Raw genomic sequence first — 26,925 nt, forward strand, 5'->3', positions numbered from 1 at the left:
TTTTCACAGCCTTGAATCATGTCTCTGTAACTGCACAGATTTCAACATTCTTCAGGGTAAGGAGAGCTTCCAAGGAGTGCAGTTTCCTAAAACTGCTACCATTGAGCAGTAGTATCTTCAGCTTGGCACTGGAAGACTTTGTTACGTTGGTAAGTCTATTGGTTTGACAATGCCTAAAATGTCACTATGGAGGTGGCTAATGCCTTGACCAGTATTTGAAAGTCTAGCAGAGACCATGTCAGACCATCTTAGGCAAAGCAGCATGATCAGTTGATCATGTCATCCCAGGCAGATAAATACTGCATCCCCTTGGAATGACACCAGTAGCTAATCCAATTATTGAAGTCAATCGTTTTCTGTTTGTATTATGGTGTCTTTCTTGGTGAGGGTAGAATGCTGCTCAGTGCGAGGTTCATACCCACCTCCAACAAGTATTCAGAGATGTCTATCATGTCTCTCTTCATATAGTCCAAGGAGGAATGTCTCAGGTCATTCACACCCACATGAACTATGATTGAGTCATACTGGTACTCATGGTTGAGTGACCTGAGTGCCTGCGTAATCTGGTGAATCCTGGCCCCTGATAGGCAACTGACTGTAACCCTCTCTTTATCCAGCCTGGTGAGGGGAAGATCCATGAGTCTCACAGTGGAGTCTCTTATGACCAAGATGTTGCTTATGATACAAGATGCTCAGTGTCTCTCCAGTAAGTGTTTTACAACTGTATATGCTTATTTATGTTGAATTGTGTTACACAGACATCTAATATGATTTATGCTTTATTACTGGAGGTTACTATGGCACGCTAGCATTGTGTTTGCACCAAGTTTTTTTCAGTATAATAGTATGCACTATCTCCATAGTTGCACCTTGTTACCTAATATTATTCTTGTATATGTGTTGTGCATAGACAGCTCATGCTGGTGTCTAATTATTTCTATATAATTGTGGTGTTAGTGGTGGATAGAATCACATTAGAGACCCAGGACAGAGTGCTACTCACTATATTTTTATCTGTGACTGCATACCTGTCAGCTGAGGTCCCTTCTCACTGATGTGTTTATTCAATGACTCAGTATCTGCATATACTAGTAGTTGATTCAAGACATATTTTCCTGTATGCAGTAAACACAAACTTGCCTTTGCTTGGATCTTGGCTCATTCCGCTTCGTTCCCCCTCACTATGGTCGGGCTCACTCCACTCCCCTCCCGCATGCCAATACCTGTAATTTAAACTTGACCAAGCAACACCCACCAGAGTTCAAACCATCAAATCTGCTTAAGTAATTATAACCGACCCCTCCCATTACAAATTACTACCTATCTACAATACATTTTCACTCACACATAGTAGCAACTGCCCAATAGAAATATACCCAGTAAACACCCCAAGCATCTCATACATAACTTCTAACACTGAATATGTGCATGATAATCCACCCCTCCTACGCCAAAACTTCCTACCACATTAACACAAACTATCTGTATTACCTTCTCAGGTAACCAAAACCCATACTTTAAATTTTTATTAATATCTACGTAATCCCAAACTCACTCCCCATTATATCCTGAATAGTCATCATGTCTACCAAACCTATTTCACTTCTAACTAAAATACTACTACTTATTACTATATCTTTCCTAACCTATCTCACCCAACCTCTCAGTGCAAATCACCCACCCCCATTTCATACAACTAACCCAGTCTCCATGATGCACACATATCCCTCAACCTGCATATCACCCAGTCTCTACCCCTTCAATAATAGTATGATCTTCACCTACAAACTCTTACCTAACCCCAAAAACTCTACTCACATCTATATCAGCCACATCCCCATAAAACTTACACCCCATTGATTACATACCAAGCAACTCAAATACCTCTTCTGCCACTTCATCTCTAGCCTTCTCTCCGGTGACATTCACCCAAACCCTGGTCCTTCTCCCCCACACATCTCAACCTCCCAATCCCATCCTCCTCCCACAACTGGTAAACCCCTCCGTTTCTCAGCTCTAAATGCTCAGAGCATATGCAACAAAATTCCTAACCTCCATGCCTGGCTTCTCCATAACCAACCCAATATTCTAGCCATCTCAGAAACCTGGCTCAAACCCTATATAAAAGACTCTGAACTAACACCACCCAACTACTCCATAATTAGGAAAGATAGAACATATAAAAAAGGAGGGGGAGTCACTCTCCTCTACTCATCATCCCACTCAGTTACCCCTATACCAAACCTATTCCCAAATTTGGCAAGGCAGAACTAATTCCAGCCCTACTTCATATAAACAAACATAAACTTATATGCATAGTCAACCTTTATATCCCTCCTGGAGACAATATCTTAACCCTTGAAGATATTCTCTCCTGTTTCTCTAACAACATCACTAATGAAACTATAATCCTAGGTGATGTTAATATTAACTGGTCAACAATTCAGTCTCCTACAAACTCACTTAATATAAACTTGTACAACTTCACTCACCTTATTAACTCAACAACTATGCCTTCCAAGAACTTCCTTACTGGAAGCACCCTGGACTGGATTTGAGTTTCTTATCCACATTACATCTCTGATAGTGGCACTCTGCCCGATCCATTAGGTGACCACTTCCCCACTTTTGCCCACTGTCTTCCCTCCTCCATACAACTAACTCATACCTACACCTTCACTCGCTGTCTAAAAAACTTTAATCCTAGCACATTCTCAAATGCAATAAAAAAATGAACTGGAACCCACTAAAAACCCTTCCCTTAGAAAATACTGTTCCCTACTTTAACTCAACTTTCCTCAACTTGCTTGACTCCTTTGCCTCTCTGAAAACAAAACACATAAGAAGCAATCCTGTACCTCGGGTAACCAAAAATACCATACTAGCCATGCAATTCCAGGATAAAGCCTGGAAACGCTACTCCAAAAATAAAACTATCACTAGCTTTAATTAATTTAAAACAGTTCGTAACAAAGTAAAAAAAAAATATTATCTCAGACCGCAAAGCCTACTTATCTACACACCAAACCAACCATAACACCAACCCAAAAAATTTCTGGCATGGAATCTCCTCCCTTTTCAACCCTGGCAAAAAAGAAAACCCATGCCCTGATCCAGATGCCTCTGACTTTGACTTAGACACCCAATTTAACACTTTCTTTGTCGATTCCATAAGTAAACTTACATCATCCTTCACCTCCCATTCGGATTCCCCACCCTTATTTCCACCTATCCCTCCCTCCCTTAGCATCTCCTGCTCCCAACCTCCTCCTTTCTCCTTCAACCCCATCCCTACAGCCACTATAAAAAAAAAAGCTTCTACTAACATTGAAACCTGGCTCCAATGCCCCTAATGATATACCCTCATATTTCTTAAAAGTTGCCACAGAAGGCATAGCTCTTCCCATCTGCATTTTTATAAATTGATCTATTGCTGAATGTCAAGTTCCCCAGCTCTGGAAAAAGGCCTTTATTATTCCACTCCATAAAGGTGGTAATAACTATAATATCACAGACTTTCGACCTATCGCTATCTTATTCCCCATTTCTAAACTTCTCGAAAAATGCATCCATCTACAACTTTTACCTTACCTCATAAACAACCAACTTCTAACCCCTACTCAACATGGTTTCAGACCTGGCCAGAGCACTAGCACAGCTCTCCTCTCTTTCCTAGAAGCAGTTAATAAGGCCCGTGACACTGGCCACATCATGTCCACTCTCCTCCTTGACCTCTCTAAGGCATTCAACACTATCTCTCATAACCTTCTTTTCACTAAACTCTCCAAACTAAATCTATTCCATTCCTCTATTAACTGGTTTACCAGTTACCTCTCAAACAGGCAACAAGCAGTCAGATGGAAAAAAGCCACCTCCCCTTTTCTCAATACTCCCACAGGTGTCCCCCAGGGTTCAATTTTAGGGCCCCTTCTATTCAATATATTCATAAACGATTTCTACCAAGCCATCCCAAATGCCAACCTTGTCCAATATGCCGATGATTCAACAATAATCTGCTCTGCCTCTTCTATATCCACCCTAGTTAAATTAACCCAAGATGCCTTCTCCTCCACTGAGCAATGATGATGGACAACCATCTAGCACTCAATGCTATTAAAACTAAACTCATATTTACTGCTTCCAAAACCACCACCCTAGATAAAACCTCATTCTCAGTCACCAGTCAAAATAATACTCCTCTCGAAATAGTCTCTAATGCTAAACTACTAGGAGTCCTGATCGATGACCAGCTAAAGTTTGATAATCATCTACAAGTAAATATAAAAAAAACACATAAAATAGGCATGCTTTACCGCCACAACCATTACATCTCTTCCTACACTAGGATCACCATCGCCAACACTTACCTTATCACATCCCTCCTATATGGTGCCTCTATCCTTACTAACCTGCAATCCTCCCTCAAGACTAAACTCTCCTCCTGTTATAATAAAATAATAAAATTTGCAACAGGCCATAGATCCATTTCCCATCACTGCACTGCCCTACACCAACTGAATTGGCTTGAGCCGTCCAATTACCTCATCTATATTCAACTTGTCCAAGCACACAAACTTATTTTCATCCCCCCTCTGTCCCTCTCTTGTCACCACCTTTAAAATGCATCAGCCAAATAGACTTTTGAGATCAAATTCCCAAAATCTAATTGAACTGCATAAACCTGCCCGTCCACCAAGCAAACATCTAATGTCCTTCTCTCTAGCATGCCATTGGAATTCCTTCCCACCTCTCATTCGCACCACCAGCAGCCTCTCTTCATTCAAAAACTTATTTAACACACACCTAACTTCACTATGGGAATGCTCTTGCTCCCACTCCACATAATCTCCCTACACTATAGCTACTCTCTATAAGCTATAATTCATAATAGCCTCCCATTGTATTGTACCCCTAATAAACTCTAGGAATTAGCATAACTCCTAGAATGGTACAATTCAGTAGCCTAGAAGTTAACTGCATGAATTAGCATAACTGTTAAAAAAGTTAGACTGTTTCTGTTATTGCATTGTGCTAATATGTTAAACTGTTAAAATCTTACTGTTTGTAAATATTACTCTTATTGCATTGCACTAATATGTGCACTTTACTGATATGTGTTTTTCTATTTGTTTAATTTTACTTCATTTGTGCACATTACATTTCTCTAATAACTTAATCTTATGTTAAATCTGCAATTTGTAATTTTCTGGAGCTTTTCTCCCCAGGACTTTATTGAAAATGGGCTCCTCGTGGCCCAATGGACTATCCTGGCAAACAAACTATAAATAAATAAATAAATACAATGTTTGAATGTGTAGGGTTTCTCCTTAGGGGCTTGCTTATGGAGACAGTGTGACGTGTAATTTTATGTGTAGTAGTTGGTGTTGACTTGGTTTTGTTTGCATGTGGTTTCTGAGGGAGACCTCTGAGGTTTTGGTAAGTTACTTGTGAGTTCCTCTACATATGTGTTGATGTCAGGAGCAGCATAAACATTAATGAAACAGCATGTATTAGTGCTTTCCATTAGAGCCAGTTTCCATGACATTACTCATCATCACTGGCAATGTTGCAGATGGGTTCAACAGCAGTTAACATGCCATCACCACAGTAACTGGGACATCATCAACCACTGCCATGTAACACAGATACACCCTACAGGAGTAGCAAGCATGTACTGCTGTTACATGGATTCAGATACACCCTACAGGAATAGTAAGCATGTACTGCTCTCACATGGAATCAGATACACCCTACAGGAGTAATAAAATAGAAATACAAAGAAATATGGACATAGGAAAGAAAGAGAGATTTGATACAGTGCAATATTTATGCAAAGGAGAAAGTCAAATTAAACAATGTAAAGAAGGCAGCCCCAAAGATATTTGAAGAGAAATACAAGCAAAGGCATCCAGATATGGAAAATTTCACAATAAAAAAATAATGTCACAAAGATGGAACGTAGAAAAGAAGATTAGTAAAGTTGAAGTAAAAAAAAATAGAAGTTGAAGTTATGGAGTGACTGTGAAGTGAAGGATTTGATGTAGAAGGTCTAACACAGGTTACATCACAGCATGATGGAGTGAGTCCCCAAAGTAAGGTGAAACAAGAAGATCAGGAGACATCAGAAGAAGACATATGGACATGGGAAAGAAAAAGAGATTTAATAAGGTGTAATATCTATGCAAAGGAGAAAGCAGAACTAACCAATACAAAAGGAGCAGCACTAAATATATTTGAAGAGAAATACAGACAAAGGAATTCGGACACAGAAAACTTTACAATACCAAAAATAAGAAGACAAAGAGGAAAAGTAGAAAAGGAGATTAGTAATGGAGAAGTTAAAGTAATAGAAACTGAGGTTATGGAGTACCTACGAAGTGAAGGATTCAGTGTAGAAAATCTAATTCAAAAAACACCACAGCAGGATAGAGCAATGGATATCCAAATTAAAAGGAAATCAGTGGAATAGAAAGCAATTGGTCAGGTGCCATATGAAGATAATTTGGAGCCTTCCACAGGAAACCAGTATAATTGTTCACTTGAAGCTAGACAGCAAGGGAAGGAACAGGAAATTGTGATGCAGTCAATGTTGAGGAGCGATAGGCCAGTGAGTTCCCATATGATAGAGCAACAGATGGCACAGGATGAAATTGATGAGACTGTGTCACAGGAAAAAACTGTATAACCTTCTACAGCATGCCTGCAGCAAGTGGAAAACAAGGGATGTGCCCTCAATTTGGAAGCAAATGAGCTACGAGAAGAATTGCTTGATTTAATAGACATGGACAGATATATCAAGATCAATGAAAGAAATAGACTGCAGAAGATTAATAAAACCCCAAAAGTCAAAAGTCTGATAAAACAAATGAACACAGTAATTACAACTGTTCATAGAGATCCATGCAATATAACAGAAGTAAACAGAATATATTACTGTGCAGCTAAACTAATAACTGATAAAGTTCTACTGCAAGAACACAGGGTAGTGAGGGAAAGGAAGGGGATAAAGTGAATACCATCATGGAATTATCAAAAAGAGAAAATTATAAAGCAATTAAGACAAGATGTGTTACTATTAGAAGACTATATAAGAGGGAACAGATCAGGAAAAATACTAAGAAAGATAGATGTGATAAAAGCAATGCTGAATATTAGAACAGACCAGGATCTATCATGCATCGCAAATAACAAACTAAAAATTTCAGCACAGGTGGAAAAACTTAGAAGATATGAAGATAAATATAAAGGAAAAGTGCAAAATAAGCAATGTATTGAGGACCCAAGAAGGTTTTATAGAGAACTGGGAAAAAAAGATAAAAGGAATTTTTAAGACCGCCAAAAAAAGAAGAAATAATCACATTTTGGAGAAGTATCTATGAAGATCCTGTAGAACAAAGATGCTAAATGGATAGAAGAAGTAAAAGAAAGAATAAGGTACAGGATATGTAATGGGATGAAGTAGCAGCTAGAGAGATTGCAATAAAGTTAAGAGAAGCCTCTAATTGGAAAACGCCAGGCACAGATGCAGTACTTAACTTCTGGTTAAAAGTATTAAGATCTTTGCACGAAGATTTAGCCATGAGTAAGAACTATTTATATGCACACCCAGAACAGACACCAACCTGACTAACAACAGGAAAAACAATGCTCCTACTTAAGAGTGAACCTGCAAGCTAACATAAAAATTATAGACCAATAAGTTGCCTTCCGATGACGTATAAACTGTACATGGGAATTGATACTGACAGAGTTTATAGTCATTTAGAAGAAAACTCAATTATGGCAGTCGAACAAAAGGGCGATAAAAGAAAGTCATATGGAACGAAGGCTCATTTGTTGTTAAATAAAGTCATGGTGGAGAACTGTAAAAAGGGAAGAATTTATGTATGGCGTGGATTGACTATAAAAAAGCATTTGATAGCATCCCTCATTCATGGAGAAAAGAGTGCTTAAAAATGTATAAGATACATTTCACACACATTTCAACAATCACACTGATTGATTATATTTCAGTGACCATGAAACAGGGGCAAACGACTTTGCAATTAAGCTATGATAAAGGACAAGTTGTTATCCCAGGGATAAAAATTCAAAGTGGGATATTCCAGGGAGACATTCTGTCACTGTTACTATTCTGCCTTGCCCTTAATCCATTAAGCTGTTTACTCAACAGCTTAGGCCATGGCTATAATTTGGCTCTTAGAAAACAACAAAGTGTAAAGACTTCTCACTTTCTCTTTGTCGATGATTTAAAACTGTATAGCTCATCAGATGAGGAACTTAAAGCACAACTACAAGTTGTCAAAACTTTTTCAGATGATATAAGAATGTCATTTGGTCTGATAAATGTGCAAAAGCAACCTTTAAAGCAGGAAAACTGCAATGCCAGGAAAGCAGTTTGGTACAAGAATGTGATATAAAAGAACTTGAGCAAGAAGGAGTGTATAAATACTTGGGAATTGACAAAGGATCAACAATAAAACATGAACATATGCGAATAAAACTTAGTAAGGAATACTTTAGAAGACTTAAATTAATCCTGAAAACAGCACTGACATCTGGGAACAAAATCCAAGCTATAAACCAATTTGCTCTTCCTGTCCTAACTTACAGTTTTGGAGTGATTGACTGGCCCCAAAACATGTTGGATAGATTAGATAGGAAAACAAGAAGGATACTTCATGCTCACCAAATGATTTATAAAAATCAGTGCATACCAAGATTATATATTCCACGTTCTGAAGGAGGGATGGGCCTCCTTGAAATTGATTATATGTATAGATCTGCAATTGTGGGACTCCACACATATCTGCTGACCTCACAAGACCCAAACGTAGTGAAAGTTTTGAAACATGAGGAGAATAAATCTAAGATGACTTCTCTGCTTAATCTAGCAGAGGCTTAATGGTGTCAAGTAGGAATGGAAATCAAACCAGAAGTAGATAAAAATTAGGCAGCAACTGAATGTGCCAAAAAAAACAAAGAAAGAATATATAGTGAAGGATCAGATGAGAAGGCAAGAAATGTGGAAAAAGCATAAATATAGTTGCAAGTATAGAAAACTTCTGGAAGAACCTCATGTTGATCAGGAACGAACACAGGAATGGTTAAGGAGAGGCGGATTCAAACCAAGAGATGAAAGGTTAATATTGGCAGCCCAAGACAGTGGGCTGTGTACACGTTGGTTTATAAAGTCCATTAAACATGTGGGAGAATTAGACAAATGTAGGTTTTGTAAAACAGAATTGGAAACAGTTACATACCTCGTTGCTGGTTGTGACATACTAATAGCAAAGGACTGTATACTGAAAGACATAATAATATGGCGAGACTGTTGCACTGGGGATTGCGCAAACATTATGGTATTGAAGAGGCTGAAAAACACTGGAAACATGAGCCACAAAGCATCATAGAGAATGAAGAAGTCTACATCACATGGGATCATCCATTACCAACAGTTCAAAAGATAGATGCTAGAAAACCGGATGTAGTGGTCCACTAAAGAAGACAAAAGTAGCACTGATCATTGAAATGAGAGCAATGTGGAAGAAAGATACCTAAAGAGGTCCAATAGTAGTAGGAGGAACGGGTCTTATAAAAAATAATTTACAGTCATATTTAGATATGGTACCAATACATGTAACCCCATATGAATTGCAGGAGTCATTAATGGGCACATTGCAGGTGCTGCGAAGAGCACTACTGGTTGACATCAAAGATTGAAAAAATACTAATTTCATCAACTTTAATCATACTTTGACTTAGGAATGGGGCCCATTCCAGTCATGGCATTAGAAACCCAAGACTTGGAGAAATTAAAAAAAAAAAAAAAAAAGAGTAACTAGCATGAACTGCTCTCACGTGGAATCAGATACACCCTACAGTAGTAGTGAGAATGTTCTGCTCTCACATGGAAGTAGGAGATGTGTGGACCACCTACCCCTTAACCACCCTTGCTGTAGGGACATGGGGCTTACAGGAGTCAGAGCCTGTATACAAAGCAATGATGTGTGGGATAGTTTTTGCATTATTTCATCACCTTGGGGTTGACTCAACTCTTGAAATAAGAAACTGCATGCGAAAGAGTCAAAGTTTTTTATTTTTTGGCTTTTTTTACTAGAAAAATACTACTGTATGAGTTCACATATTCTATGCTGGTGACAGAGAGAAAGAATGGAAGTTGTTCATGGATAGTGTTACATTCCTTCTAAAAGTCAGACCTCTGCTTTCATGAAGGTCATAAAGCTGCAAGCAGTTTATTAAGAGACTTGTGACTAACTCCTCCAGCAATGTTGAGAGTGATGTGGTAGGCTAGAGTTTATCTGCAATAATGTACTGAATTTGCTGGATCTGATTATATAGATAAGTAGCAGCAACCTTGTATCATTCACAGAAGTTTCCTGGTTCATATAAGGGATTCATACAATATGCTGGGGGAACTATGATGCAAGGTTTATTTCTTGTGGTTTGGAATTTTGTTCAGAAGATTGTTTACTATTCTTAGCAGACACCCCTTTATGAATATGATGTGAGGACCCAAATTCTTGTGAAGTATGGTCTTAGTAGGGGAACTTTGTCATTCAAAAATATTAGCAAAAACAGTTACTAATCTTGAAGGGAAGATGTGGATTCCTTATTTATTTCATATTTAATTCAAAAGAAAATGCATGGTTCTGCTTAGCTGTGCCTATGACATTATGAATTTAATGCCACATATCCTTAGCATTACACATGAAGGCTCTTTGTTTCTTTTTTTAGAATGGATGCTTTAGTAGAGAAAGCATCCTTTTTGCATTTAGTTCTCAGACTTTTAAATATGTTGCAGATGGTGAAACTGTAAGTGTTCCTGTTTTCAGCCTATGCTTTATCTGTGCCTTGTTAATGCACTTTGCCATTTCAGGCTCAAACCACAGCACTGCCTTTGATCTCATACTCTGAGACCAAGAGAAATACTTTTGTTATCGTGGCATATTTGTGGCTGGGAAGTATTCTACTGATTGTTACCAAGAACGTGTCACTTTGTGGGAGCAAAGCTTTATAGGTAATGAAAGCTGTAAGTTTGACATAAAAGGCCTAAACATCATAGTAACCTTCACATTTTGGTGCACTTGAGCAGACAAGATAATGGCATCAGGGAATTGGCTGTAAAGTTCTTCTCGTAGGAACAAAGGTCTGGAGATTATGCATCCATTTCATTAGATCATGTCTCCCAGAAGTGATTCTGTTTGTCTGGTGAGGAAATAATTTGCAATGAAGAGTACTTCAACAGTGTGTACTGTATGTACACTTATCTAACTCCAATGTAAACTAGCATTACAATTTTTGAGACTGGCTGGATGACAATTAAAGAAAGAATGGGGCAAATGAAACCTTTTCTTTCAGATTTCTAACAGATAAGATTATCAGATCCATTGGCATCGACAGAGGAAACCCTGACTATGATTCAGGTAATTTGTGTTTGACTAGGGGTTTGGGCACCTGCAAGAGCTGGGGTGGGTATAAGAGAAATAACAGGACCCCCAACCAGGGGGAAGGTGTGAGTGAGTGCCTGCTGAGCTCAAAATGGTGAAAAACAGGCAGCTGTGGTGATAACACTGCCATGCCAGTAAAACAGCTCTGCAAAGTAGTGGGTAAGCATTTATGGAAAGTATCACCATGGAAGTAAGAAGATTGTCGTTATGATGCCATTGCACACCCCCTCTCTTGATGCAAACCAGCACATTAGTGTCTTAAAGGGAAAAGCTTCCACCTATGCAGGATGGTACTTATTATATGACCTTCACCATTTCCTCTTTCTCTCCTCCAACCCATAATAAATATAAATAAATAATAATCCAGTCAGACAGTTTTGGGGCAAGCTGGGGACCTCTAGTCTGGGAGAGTTAAGGTGACAAGGAGATCAGATATTGGGAAGAGATGAAGATCATGGTCAGCTGAGCACTAGCATGAGTGGTTGAAAAGAAAGATTCCAAGACCATACTGTTAAGGATGAAACTGTGAGGCCTGGGACACAGCTATTGACTTGCATGATATAATGATGCACATAGATAATAACATACCTTCTCAAAGTCTTGCTGAGTCTGTCCTTTTGGAATATGTTGTAAAGTTAGCTCATTGTAAGGATGCAACATCATGGTTCTCTGACATAAAAGTAAGTGATAAGATGTTTGAAGTCCATATTTCTCATTGGAATATGAAATATACATTTACAATTGTTGAGGTAAAACCCTCCACACCATAATAATTTCTGAGATTGCTGTACTGTGGGGAAAGGTGCATTTCCCCTGTAGAAATCTTTGCTGACTGGAGCACATTTTCAGAGTCTAGAATATCAAAGCACTACCTGTCACAAAGATGAATTGCTACTGGCCAGTAGGCTTCCACCGGATTTCAAGAACGCCAAGTTTATCTTCTTTATAAATGGAACACTAGGCCCTAAGTTCTTTGAATCTGAACATAAAACTATTAGGATTAATAACATTACCATTTTCTGGTTATCCACAATGTAGCATGGAGGTCCTGTGTTAATTTTTGTGTCTCCTGACAGCAGAAGATAAATGAAACATATTATTTAGACGGACATTTTATATTTTGCTAGGGTAAATTAGTATGCAAGCAATCTTTTTCTCAAATATAATGTTTATTCGCTTTTTGGGAAATAAAAAAAAAACATAAGTTTGCAGAACAACAGTTAAAGCAGTACTTACAATGGAAATTAAGCATGTTTGGAGTATACATTCAGTTGCAAAATAGCATTTAAGCCAAACACTGTAAACAATTATTATTTATGTTTGAAATAGTATCAATAAAATTTATGGAGATTATACACCCATTTAAGGAGCAAACTATCAAAGTTACAAAAACAAAAATAAGTACTCAAAAATATTTACAATATTTACAGTTTGATGTCACCCTAAGTGTTTAATTTGACTAAGATGGTAGAAAGGGAAGAAGTAAAAGTGAGGAGAGAAAGTAGAAATATCATTTAAATTATTATTTTTTTTTTTATTATTTTATTTTATTTGATTTGGCCTTCAGTTTTGTTTTTGGAGTATTGTATAATCTCTTAAGTAATACTATCCAGATGAGACCTCCAATATTTTTGGTAATATGAAAGTTTCTTTTGATTTCTTGTAACTAATTTATGTGATAAGATCTATTTAGTAGCCATATTTTTAAAACTTTCCCCATGTAACTTTAGACCTGTCGAACCAGTTTTTGGCAATGTAAAATTTAAAAAATGTGCACATCCTAATTAAGATATGCTTATGCAAGTAGGTGAAGTTCTCAGGAATCATATGAAGGATTGCAGTTTCCCATGAAAGAGTTGATTTAGTGCATCCTATTTTCTCCAGTTTGGTTCTTAATGAACACCACCGTTTATAGACATTTTTGCAGCTCCAAAAGACATGCAGGGTGTCTGCCATCACTGATGGACAGAATGGGGAGTATGGAGAGTATGTGGGATTGATTTTGTTAAGTAAAACAGGTGTATAGTATGCATTATTGTTTATAATGATTTGAGTATATATTAGGTTTTTGAAAGGAGCAAGCTTCAGGGTATACTCCATTGCTAGGAATGCAAGCAATCTTGCTACAAACAGATGATGCAACAAACCAGGCATAGTGAAACCAGTTAGTAATGTGGACATAGACACATGGCATACTTTGTCATTTCATGTTACTGAAAGCAAATCGCTCTTAAGTCACTCAAAGAAAATACTGACTGCATCTACTGCTTATTGTGTCAACACAGCAGAACATCTCTAAATCTTATATAAAAAGCTGGTATGTGGGCACAAAAACCTTTTCTTTAAAGATGCACAAGATCTATTTGTGGGCAGGTGGGCCCCTCAAGGCATCTGCTGAAGGCTATGTGCTATTGCTTTAAAAGCCATGTGTAAATTACCCAATAATTTAATACAAATATGGTAATATCCACCACATTAAAACCATATTTTAGCTTGAACAATTACACAAGTGAGCTTTCTCAGCAGCAATTAGAAAGGGACAAGTGTACATTTGTTGATCTAGGGGATGAGAGTGAATTCAAGTGACAATGAAGACAGCATGAAAAATATTGTCAAACATAGTAATCAGTCATCTGTATTCAGATATGTATATTTAAAACGGCATACCATATATTTTAGCATTACATGAAGCTGATACAATTCAGAGTTTGTATTTAACCTTGTGGCAAGAATATAAACCTGGAACCAAAACAGATTCTTCAGCAATGTAAGACCATAACAACAACTGAATGCAATGTTTGTACCTAAACTGCAATACTAGATGGTCTATTGATGGTAGTCAAAATACTTACTTTTGTGTGCGTTCTGGCTGAAATAAATTAAACAGTACAGTATTAATGCATTAAAAACTGAAAGGCAGCTTAATAGCTACATATAGAATGTTACCATGCCTCAAAATGCCAAAGCCACCTTTTAAGTTCAGAACGTCAGGTAGCTGGCATATTTCACATTAGTCACTAAAGTACAGGTGAACCTAGATCCTAGAGCATTGTGGTGTATTTTAGTCTTTCTTAAGGTCTTATACATCTTTACCATGAGTCAGCAAATTAGCCAGCTGAAAAGGTCAGAGGCTTAACAAATCAACACTATGAGAAAGTGTTAAGACACTATTTAAAATGTACAAGAATTGCATGTCAGAAAACCTTATGAATGTAGTACATAATAACTGTAACAGACTCACTTCTTTGCCCACCTCAGGCCTAAGACAAAACTAAATAAACTTGTTGAATAGGGGAAGATAGGTCATTAGTTTGAGAATGAATGGAGTTTCACTCTGGCATGTAAATGATGTCTCATTTTAAACCACGCTATATAGAAACTTCTAAATCAGGGCAATGGCACAAAAGAGAATATGTCCAGTGACTCATGAGAGGCGCGGCTGTCTTCTGTGCCAAAGCAGCAATGTTCCACTTGTTTGGTAGCCAGGAAACTTCACCAGTGTGCTTGGATCATAAGCCTGGGGGTTTGAAGACTGTTCTTGTTGGACGGTGTAGCATTTGTAAGAAGAGAGGTCAATTTCAACTCATTAAGCAAGGACTGAGAACAATAGACACTGAACATTGCAGTAATCGTCTGACTTTCTCCCATATGGTAAGGAAATGGTGGATATTGCACAACAGATGTAAGAAGAAAGACTTAAAATACTTACTTTACATGCCCATGAGTATGGGAAAGAGAAGGGAAGCATAACATATGTAGTGTAAAAGAAGTGAAATACAAGATTAACTGAGTCAGTCTGTAGATAGGGTGTGCGTGGGGCTGTGCAGCATAATTCTAAAACAGCAGGATATTATTTTTCTAAACAGAGCAGTGTAGATCCATATGGACAGAAGTCATGTCTTCAAAACCTGTGGGAAAATTCAACTCTAATGACAATGGAAACTTTACTTAGAGTGCAGAGAAGACAACATTTTAATGTGGGTAGAATACCAGCTGAAAAAGCTCCCAACAGTTCTCTATGATTTGCAGATCATCCTGCATTTTCTCTGTTTTTTAAGTCATTAATTACCTTCCAAAAATTTGTATCATTGACTGTGAAATGTCAGTTTGTACAGACACCTTGTTATTTTTCCTCCTGTGAACATAGTAAAGAGCAAAGTGGGATGATACAATGAAATGTTAGGGAGAGACAGCCTAAGAAGTTGTAAGGTCTTGATGAAACAGGTTTTGCAGAATATTTATTAGCTAAGAAAGGTGGCAGACAAAGTTAATCTTGATTATATTAAAATTTGCATTCTACATTTTTGTACATATTTACAGACAAAATATTCCACCTGTGTGCATGAATTCAATATGTATATCCACATGCCAAAACCAAGCATTTATATGTATTCTAGAGTGAATTATATATTTTATTGACAAACATGCTACACAGACTATGTCAATAGACCTTACTTTACTAAACTGTCCAGGATATGTGCCGTGTAAACAAAGTATGTTCCTCGGGCTTCACCCTGCATTGCTGTCTATATTTAGTTAGGTATCTCAGTCAGGTATAGTTCAACCAGTTAGCTTTCTCCAGTAGATATTAGTCTGTGGCAGTGGCTTTACAGGAAACACACTTACCTTCGATGCTAATAAATCTGAAGGCTGAGGCCTTTATCATGTGTCACTTGTATAACTGAAAGGCAGCAAGTGGCATGCATCTAATCATTACCAATGTGACTTCACAGTACCAAGGTAGTTTAATTCACAATAAACATATCAAACATGCATCTCAACTATATTACCATTATTTGCATACTTAAAGGAAAACTACACCCTAGAACTAAAACAATCTTTTTTTTCACTTTATCTTTGTTTCCTGACCTATTTTAATGCCTCAAAATCACTCTAAGCATGTTTTCCACAACATGGTTACCAATGGGGCTTGATGTATCAATGTGATCTTGTTCATCCTCAACCATTTCTCTTTCCCATAATGCTTTGTATGACTCATGCCAGATATAAGGAAGTAACTGAATTCCCATGCCACTGACATATAATGGGATTTGTGTGAGTTGCTGTCATCTTCTGTACCTTCTGAAAAAGGACTGCTTATTTTCTGTCTTTAATCATCCTCATTTATGTTTGGCTCAGAGCTTGTTTTACATTATACTTCAAAGTTATCCAGCTACAGCCAGAAAAGTAGCTAAATTGCAGCCTTTGCTCAGGATTTTCTTTTGTAGTCCAAGAGAAATAGATAGCCCCCCCCCCTCCACTATTGCAATATTGTGTTGTGGATACAGTAAGAATTAAATTGTTACTAATAATAAAACAAACCAACATAATCAAGTAGTTTCTGCTACTTGCACCAAGAAAAAAATAATGAAGCTATTTAAATAAGCTGATCTTCATACTGCAGACAGAGGGGAACAGATTCATATTGGAAGTCCGTTCCTTTCCATTATGAGCTGTTAATTGCACTTGGTTCTGCAAGGGTCTCTCAGTTCAGTGACAGTTTTAACACCTCTGCAGTAGTGTGGGGGGAGGGGACTGTCAATTCCTCTTGGACTACAAAAAGAAACCCTGAACAAAGGCCTGCAATTTAGCTACTCTTCTGGCAGCAGCTGGATAACTTTGAAGTATAATGTAAAACAAGCTCTGAGCCAAACATAAATAAGGGTGATTAGGGACAGAAAAGAAGCAGTCCTTTTACAGAAGGTATAGAAGATGACAGTGTCTTACACAAATCCTATTATATGTCAATGGCATGGGAATTCAGTTACTTCCTTATTTATGGCATGAGTTATACAAAGCATTATGGGAAAGAGAAAGGGTTGAGGAAGAACACAATCACATTGATACATCAAGCCCCATTGGTAGCCATGTTGTGGAAAACAGGCAAAAATTACAAATAAAGTATTTAGAGTGATTTTGAGGTGTTATAATAGATCAGGAAACAAAGACAGAGTAAAAAAAAACAGATGTTTTTTTAGTTCTAAGGTGGATTTTTCCTTTAAATTTCATAGAGTAATCAGGCTGACAACTGTAGACACTGTGGCTAATGTTAATGTATATGACTACATTTACAGTGTGTCCAAATGAGCAACCCCCCCCCCACACACACACATTCATACTGCATTGCAGATGGTGCTGGATACCTGACAGAGCCTTTACTTATGATATACACATAGAACTCACTGCTGCACATGGACAATAAACTGAGAACATCATAGAACATGTCTTTGGCTTGCTCAAAGCCCTCTTCCACTGCCTTGACATATCTCAGGTGGGCACTATGACCTTTTCGCAGCTTGGAGGATGTTTCTAGCACACTGAATGTGCCACAGTATGGTGATGACTACATACGCTGGTCAGACTGTACACACTTGACTGTCAGGAAAGGCACATCAACACCATTGTCCAAAGAGAGTGCTGTGGAACAGTACCAACTGGCAGACACCCAAACATCACCTTAGTAGTCACTTTATGCAGCAGCCCAGATGAAGCAGCAAAGTCTAGATCAGAACTATAGCCTTTGATAAGCACTCAGTGGTAAAGTAGTGTCATGCAGATGCATGCAGTGTTAGTATCAGGCTATGCAGGTCAGTGCATGGTCAGTGATATAGGTTACAGCCATTATCGTGTGTACCCATGGCTATGAACTCAATGACGAGTATCTGTCCAAACACACTGAGAGGACATATCAGACGACTGTAAGACAGGTGTCTCAAGTTGTTATGAATACCGAACCATAGACAATTTCCTCCTATGATGGGGTGGACGTCTCACTACATGACTGTGGCCTAATGCAGAAACTGGAGTCATATGATGATGGGTACTCTGTGTCTTAGACAATTTTCTCTTATAATGTGGTCATGGTACTATTGCATGACAGAGATTTGCAGCCACTATGGCAACCTGTTACACTACAACTTGGAGTCCACCCTCACAAGGATGATGTGCAACTGTTGGACTGTGACCTGGATCTGTTCTTTCCTTAGGTGCCCTGCTAATGGAGTCTAAGTGTCATGGCCACAGACCATAAGGGGTGGTAAACTGTTGTACATGTTCAGATGCAGGTGGGTATTGTGTATCTAACAATGTCTCTCCTCAGTGGCCACCCTGCTATATACTCCCTCCTGAACATGGACAAGACTGCAGGTGTGAGTGGTGATGGTCGCACTGGCAATCATCTGCAGAGAGCTGGACACAGAAGCAGTGTGCACCACCACAGACCCTATAAGAGCAATCATTAATGTGCTACATGCCATGCAACACTGCAGTGAGATCCATACTGCACTGGATGATACTGCAGCACATATGCTGATAAAGCTTAAGTGGCACTTATGTCAGGAGCCAGCTGTGACATATGGCAACACTGGCCACACTTGTAAGGCTGTGAAATTGGGGGTATTACCCACTTTAGATGTGATGTGCTAATCTGTTACCACTGCCACAGAGGAAGCATTGCTGATGATTTGAGCCACAGCAAATCTCCCTTCCTCTAGAGATGAGCATTCATACTGTACAGTGTCATGTTCATCTGTGGGCGAAGCCTCAACTTTAGCCTTTATTGAAGGATAAATGTTCACCCATGATGGAGGCAGACAGTGCCATTTTGCCATCAGACTGTGACTTGGCTGTCTGTGTAGCACCATCATCATCACCACTTCTACCATCAGCCCTTGCACAGGTGCCAACATTAGCCAGCCATTGTGCCCTGAGATCTACACATGTCACCATAGCAATGATCTGTCCTATGAAAATATAACAAAACACACCAGATTGTGCATGGGAACCTGTGCCAAAACTGTGACTCTACAGAAGGCGCATGAAGCATGTTCATGCAAGATGTACTGAACAATCTCCCTGTACCTCTGTTGCTATACCAACATGGGCGCATACCTGATGTATCTAAAACAATACATAGCCAGTAGTAGTTGTGGCCAGCAACAGTGTCTATATTAAGTGCTCCTGTAAAAAAAAATGTAGCGTAAGAGGTACTAACCAGGTGCATCCTCAGAAAGACATGTAGGGTGGCATTAGCTTGACAGCAGTTACCATAACTCAAGACATAATCTCAAAAAACAGTGTCTTCCTGCAGGGATATCAAACACTCCCTTGGCTCTGTCATTTTCTTGTTCCCAGGTGGCCCAGCCATGTCCAAGTTATCACCTGCTACAGAATGTGACTTTGCCTTGGCATGGCATACCATGTAGTAACACTTATAAAACTGTTGTAAAGTGACACTGCATCATCTTTTGTGCTTTCTGTCATAGATCAGTGTCGGCCACATTTGGTTACATAAAGGCTTGTCATTATTGCTTTTTCCAACAGTCACCATGTATATGTCCTAAGTGCTTGTAGCAGGATATAATTTTCAGAAGGACTGGAATTGTCCAGCTCTGTTGAATGTTTCACTCTCCAGACACCAGTGAACACATGACACAGAACTCTAAACTGCTGTCAGCAATATCAGAATTTAAGTGAGTCACCACAGGGAGTGGGAGCTCCAGTTGGTAGGGCATAACAGAAAGCATGGCTCTTTGGATGACAACCTCACAACCAGGTCTCGCTTAGTAGGCACAAATGGGCTGAAGACAGCAGTCATCCAGTGGGGATCAAATAGGCAGTATAAGTCATGGGCAGCTGATGTGCCTGATGTATCTAAAACAATTAAAGAAAAGATATAGAAAGTTCAAGCCATTTCACTCAACAGCTATACAACAGTGTGATATACTGTATACCTGTATACACACACACACACACACACACACACACACACACACACACACACACACACACACACACACACACACACACACACACACTAAAGTCTGTCCTAGACTACATTTGAGAAATGTTCACATTTCTATAACATTCTGTTTAAACAGATGTTCTTAGTCTTTATTGATTTGTTAAATTCAAACATTTGTATGTTCATAGGTGCTTACTAAGCTATTGATATGTGGAGATCTTAAGAGGCCTAGTCTTATAATTCCATGGTAGTTTCTAGCCCGACCTTGTATTTTGCAAATAAATAACCCAGTGATGGGCAGAACTAGGATATGTTGGGACATGTACATGTTTCCCCTATCTGCAAGTGACAGAGATACTAAACAAGGGGTGAATTCTTGCTTACCCATCCATTTGTCCACATTATGATTGAATAGAGTACTAGTTGTATTTTCCTTTGCATGGAGTGGAAGATTGTCCCAAAGAAGCAAAACAGATTGAGATCCCTTCAGTGAACATTTATGATAACATTAGGCTTAGAATATGTAATAGGTCTGACAAAATATGACATCCAAATGAGATTTTAGAGACAATAGCTGATTTTGTACCAGTAAAAGAACTGCTGTTGATTTGGGTGTGGGCTTGCAGGATTTGGAGCAGCATAACATTCCCTATATAATTTGGTTCTGACTATTGACAACAAAATTAGCTATTTATTTGCCAGACAATGAAAAGTAGTAGCTGAGATTAATTAAATTATGGAAGAAGTAAAGGAACTGATTTAACTATACAGATGCACGTTTTTAAATATTACAAGCTGCTTTAAAGCAATAAACGTTACTATGCCAATAAAGTATAATTAGATAACCATGAAGATGGATGGGTGAGAATATTTTACAAACACTTGTAGTAACCTACATAAAGGACCTACAGAACTAGCAAATAAAGGATACAATTCATTGCCATGTTAATAGCATAATTAGTCTATATATCTTCATTTTCCACTTGAATTACTTTAATGACAGGTTTCATATTAAGTGCACAGCAGGATTAGATGTTAAAGTAGAGTTCTAGTTCAAGAATAGAAACCCTGAAAAGTTTAGAATAAAATGAAAGCAGATTAACTGTAATCAGGTTCAACCAAGAATTTTCATTACATAATTATCTCTAAAAGTTCTGGCAGAGTTTACACTGCTGGGCTGAGGTTTCCTTATTTTCTGTGCTGCTTCTGGCAAATAAAAAGATATTTGCTTGTTAATCATGCCAAATGAAAATTATAGGTTTGTTATTCTCATTATTAGAAAATAGTAGAATGAGAATGCTTAGATGTAACACAAAATGCTGAATTGATGCAGAGTAAGACATAGAAATGTGAACTTAGCCTTTGATAAAGTAAAAAAATGCACTTTTATAAAAAGAAAACATACATTTTATAACACACAATATGTAGTGAAGAAGTATATGTATTTTGAAAGCCAAGAAAAATATGTAGTTTTAAAAGACTGACTGGATTTTGAGTTAGACATTTTAATATCATCATACATTGCTGCATTTTGTTGTGAGTTTTGAGGATTTTACAAACAGTTTAGGAACAGTTTTAAAATTAATTATTTTTCTACAAAGCGTAACAGTAAATGGGGAACTTGAACACAAGGGTGGGAAAACAAAATACTGCACAACTGTGTTTATTTGTTGTGGAGACCATTTTGCTGAAAATAAATAGTGTTTAATTTCCAGATGTATGGGATGAACCATCCTTCTGATCTGGTGGGAATTCTCTATTGCCTAGCAGGAAGGATATTCAACTTCCATCCATTTTCCTTGCAGTGTTCCAAAAAAAAAATCAAGGAAACAGAGAATGGCAGAGGTTATGCACATAAATTAACAAAGATGCATTGCACTATAGTATCTGGATAAAAGGTACACTTCTGTGTGTATCTAGTTATATAGCAATACTGCATCACCCATATAGTGGCATCTTCCTGCAGATATCCTGGAATTCTACAAACAAATTGTCAAGAATAGCAGACAAGATGAAAGCAGCGCATTTAAAAGGAATGAAAGTCATGCAGTCATTCTGCACATTTTAAGCATGGTCCAGAGAATCATAATGTGTCCTATTTATCTCTCTCTCTCTCTCTCTCTCTCTCTATATATATATATATATTGTGTATACAAAAGTTTTGTAAGAAAGATCAATCATTTTCAGTTTAGACATCTTTTTGCCATTTTTTGAAATAAATTAACTAGCATAAATGACAGAAGCTAACAGATCACAAGTGAAGCATTGTGTTACTTGCTGTCTGACATGCTGCAGTCATTAGCTGCTATCATTTTTGTCACAGTGTCCAGAAATAAGCGCTGCAAGTAATACTCATATGTGTGGACGAATGTACTTACTTGACGGTACAAAATGGAGAATAGTGGAGAATAGTAGGGCACCCATCCCAATGCCAAAACTCAGATCCACCACAAGCGTCTACAGTGTCTCAGGCATGACATCAGTAATGATGGAACCTTACTGGAATGTGAGAAGTCATCTTATCATTCAATCACATTACTCTATGTGGCTCTGTGTGAGACGTAAATAACATTCCTCGATCTAAGGATGGTGATCAGTTGTACCAGAGATGCAATACTCTTCTGGTGTCTGTCATCTGTAAGTGATCTTCTTCTTCTTTCGGCTTTTCCCGGTTAGGGGTCGCCACAGCAGATCATCTGTCCGCTCATGATTGGCAGTGGAGTTTTACGGTGTCGAGTTGCCAGCCCGGCGCCCAACCTTCCACAGAAGGCACACACACTCACACCTAGGGCCAATTTGGAGTGTTCAATCCACCTACTGCATGTCTTTGGGATGTGGGAGGAAACCAATAAAGAATAATAAACAGCAGGGCAGACAGTATAAACTCAGTACTTAACTGCTGAAAACATTGAGATGATAAAAAGGAAAATAGCGCATACATTATTAGGCTTTTGTGGAAATTATGTCTTGATATAATTAATGTCAACAACACAACCTAGGAAAGTAGAGTTTGTATTAAATTTGCTGGACTAATTTCAAAGCAGTAACTTAATTAGTTAGCTAACTGGCAAAATCTTATTTAATTCTTATAATATTACATTCCAATTATCCCCACTGGCAGATTAGTCAGTGACCAGTATTGGACATGAACATTTAGCAGTAGTTATGACCTGAGCCTGTGGTTGGCCAAATGCAAGTTCAAAATAGGCCTTAAGAAATCACACCTGAACACTGCTTGGACAGATCAAGGCATTTTCTGCATGCCTGTAGGTCAACACAAAAATGGTAACACATAGACTGTAGCGTTTTATATACCAAACGAATAAAAGCTTCTTTTTGGCAAGTAAATAAAGTCTGTATTTTACTTTAAAAATGGTAGCTTCAGCAGCAGGGTATGTCAAGAATAAATGGAAATATCTGTTTTGTGAATAAGCATGAAGGAATAAGGAAGGTGCAGCGTTACTATCCTGACCTCTGTCAGTGTCAAAACTGAAAGGTAAGAGCAGGTGTTTATTAACAATCTGACTTATTAATAGAATCTTATAATGCTGTAATATCACTTTGATATGTATCTATTTTGGTGAGAAAGCATGTCGCATTTGCTTTACAGTAGTATGCTCCTGGATAGCAATATGTAGTGTGTGGGCCCTATCCTGAGCAAAGCCACTGATGAGAGTACACAAGTGTCAGATGCTGATAAAAATAATGCAATGCTATGGCACCATTTTGAGCCATAAAATACATACATACATAGAAATATTACAACATGGGCAATAATGCTCTTCTAGCCTGCCAATATACTAAAACAGTTATTTCCATAATAAGTGCCTAAGTCACTCTTAAAGTATCTAACCTGGTGCTTGTTTTAATGTAATTTGGTAGTCTGTTTCATGCATCAGCTACTCTCTCAGAGAAACAATTAGTACACTTCTCATTCCTGTAGAACCTTCTACACAGGTTGTCCGATGATTCTTCACTACTTTTAGACAGGACCAAACATCCCCAGAGGTTGTTACATCTAAATGTCTTATGTATCCGAATAAGGTCTCCTCTTAAATATGTAAATGAGACACTGTACAAGTTCAGATATTTCAGTCTTTCATATTACCTTACATTTTCACATCCATAGTTGCCCCTGGTATAGTTCTTTCCATTTTACTTATGCTGCTTTCTTACAAGGTTTCCACATTGTTATTCTACACTGCGGTTTTGGTCTAATGTAACTAGCAAACAATGATTTCATCATTTCTGATTTCCTCAACTTTATGAATCTTTTTATACAGTCTATAGTTCTATGACTATCATTAACCAATTGGTAGATATGATTAAAAACTCAAAGCTGGATGTATTAAATATCCACTTTCCAGTCTATGTCTCCCATAGCTCGTTTCTGATGTATTTATCAGCATATGAGTTGAAACTAGCCTCTGAAACAAAGGAAAATCACAAGTCCTTCTTCAGGTATGTTAGCAACCTCCATGGCAACGCTCAAGTTTGTTCTGAATTAGTACTTAATGTTATCACTTACACTGATCCTGCTGACTTAGCCAACCTACTAGCTGGTAGGTTCAGCGCAAACCTCACCCCCTTATCGCTCCCCAAAGGCCCAGTCGACATCCCCGATACTTGTCCCACACCTCACATCTCCATAGATCAAGTGTTAAAGGCTCTATCCAAGGCAACAGCATCCATGGGACCTGATAGTATCTCCAGCAAGAACTAGCTTCACCATTGAGCACCCTATTCAACCACAGCCTAATTACAAGCTTCATTTCAGCAGAGTGGAGAACTACTATTGTCATCCCCTTGCACAAAGGTATTATTATGGATCTCATAAACAAGGACATAGGCAATCTCCAAGCACTTGACCCCACCCAATTCAGATTTGTCAGGGGCAGATCTTGCCTATTGAACCTAGCTGACTTCTTTGAGACTGTCACCAAGGCCCTGGATGAGGGAAACTCAGTACATACAGCTTACCTTGACCTGCCCAAGGCCTTTGACACAATCCCCAACTCGGGCATCTTCAAAAAGCTAACACAACTTGGTGTTAATCCACATCTCATCAGATGGGAGGTCAAGTGCCTCACAGATAGGACACACAAGGTCAAAATAGGTGCCACCACCTCCGACAGCAGATCTGTCACTAGTGGTGTTCCCCAGGGATCTGTCCTGGGACCCCTACTGTTTGGCATCTACTTCTCAGAGGTCCAGGCAAAGACAAAGGGCCTGTGGCTGACCAAGTCTGTGGATAACTGTAAGTTGGGTGCTGTCACTGACTCCCCAAATGATGTTAACATACTGCAAGAGGGTCTCACAGCTACAAATAACTGGTGCCAAAGTCATGGCCTTAAGTTAAATGCAAAAAATGTATTATCATACCATTCTCCAAAAACATGACCCCTACTGATTACCACATCAACTGCAACCCCCTAAGCAGACAACCTGTGGTGAGAGACATGGGTACTCAGGCTAACAACAATCTCACATTCGACCATCATCTGGCGGCAGTAGTCAGAAAAGCCTTTTGCCTGGTTCATCTCATATGTAAAGGGATTGCATCCAGAAAAAAGGAGGTTATTACCTCTCTGTACTCCTCCCTCATTAAACCTATAATTGAGTATAATGCCCGGTTTGGTATGTACCTCTCCAAACACCTGCACCAACTGGAAAGCCAGAAATACCTCACAAAGAGAATCCATGGCCTGCAACACCTGTCCTATGTGGACAGGCTCAAATCGCCATCATTTTACTCGGTATCATACATATTGCTCAGAGGTGATCTGTGTCTCGCCTACAAGGCATTATCGGACCCTGCCCTACTAGAGATGCTCCATATCCATAAGTCTAACTCCACACGTATTACCTGCTTGATATGTCTAAATCTAATATATCCTAATCAACAAAACCTGCTGGAGAGACAGGTTTGTCTCTCAGAGTTTGCCCCATCTCTGAAATAGACTTCCCATATATGTCAGTCAGAGTACCTCGTTGACCCTCTTCAAGTACAACCCTGATGAGTGGATGAGAAACCACAAATTTGTCCCAGGGGTTCCACCTTTGTCCCTCATTGACAGGGGTGATAGGTGATGACTGAGGTTTCTTTTTTGGGGATAAACTCTTGGCTAGGCTTGTAAGGGCTCCAGGGCCATTAGCCTAGTAACCTCCTATGATCCTATATTTTTTTCTTGTGCCCAAAGTGTCAATTTAGTCAAGTTATTTCTCAGACATGCTCTTTCTGTAACATGTGTAATCAGTTTACCTAATCTCAAGTCATCTGCATACAGACTGTAAAACACCTCAGATAAAAAAGATCTGAAAGACACAACCTAAATAAGTATGGGCCTAAGATAGAGCACTCCGGGACACCCTGATTATAACCTAGTATTTCCAGCTGTCCTATTGCTTTATGATACTTGCCATGTCTTATTTGTAAGCTATGTAACTACCCATCTTATCAAAAATACATCAATACAAATTTATAGATCAGTGTTTTGTGTAGGACCCTATCAAATGCTAAAGTTAAGTTGGTATAAATTACATCACGGCCGTTTTTTAATTTATAGCTATTGTTATGCTATTTTAATACATACTGTCTCAGAAAGGAGGCAGATTACATTTCTGAGTACTTTACTACTCATTTCAGTAGTTTATAGTGCTGTGGTACATTCTTGACAAATGTCAGTGACAAGAAAATGTTTCGCAGGCAGT

Source organism: Protopterus annectens, chromosome 9.part0, assembly GCF_019279795.1.
Source record: "Protopterus annectens isolate FY-2018-M chromosome 9.part0, PAN1.0, whole genome shotgun sequence".
NCBI classification, from domain to species: domain Eukaryota; kingdom Metazoa; phylum Chordata; order Ceratodontiformes; family Protopteridae; genus Protopterus; species Protopterus annectens.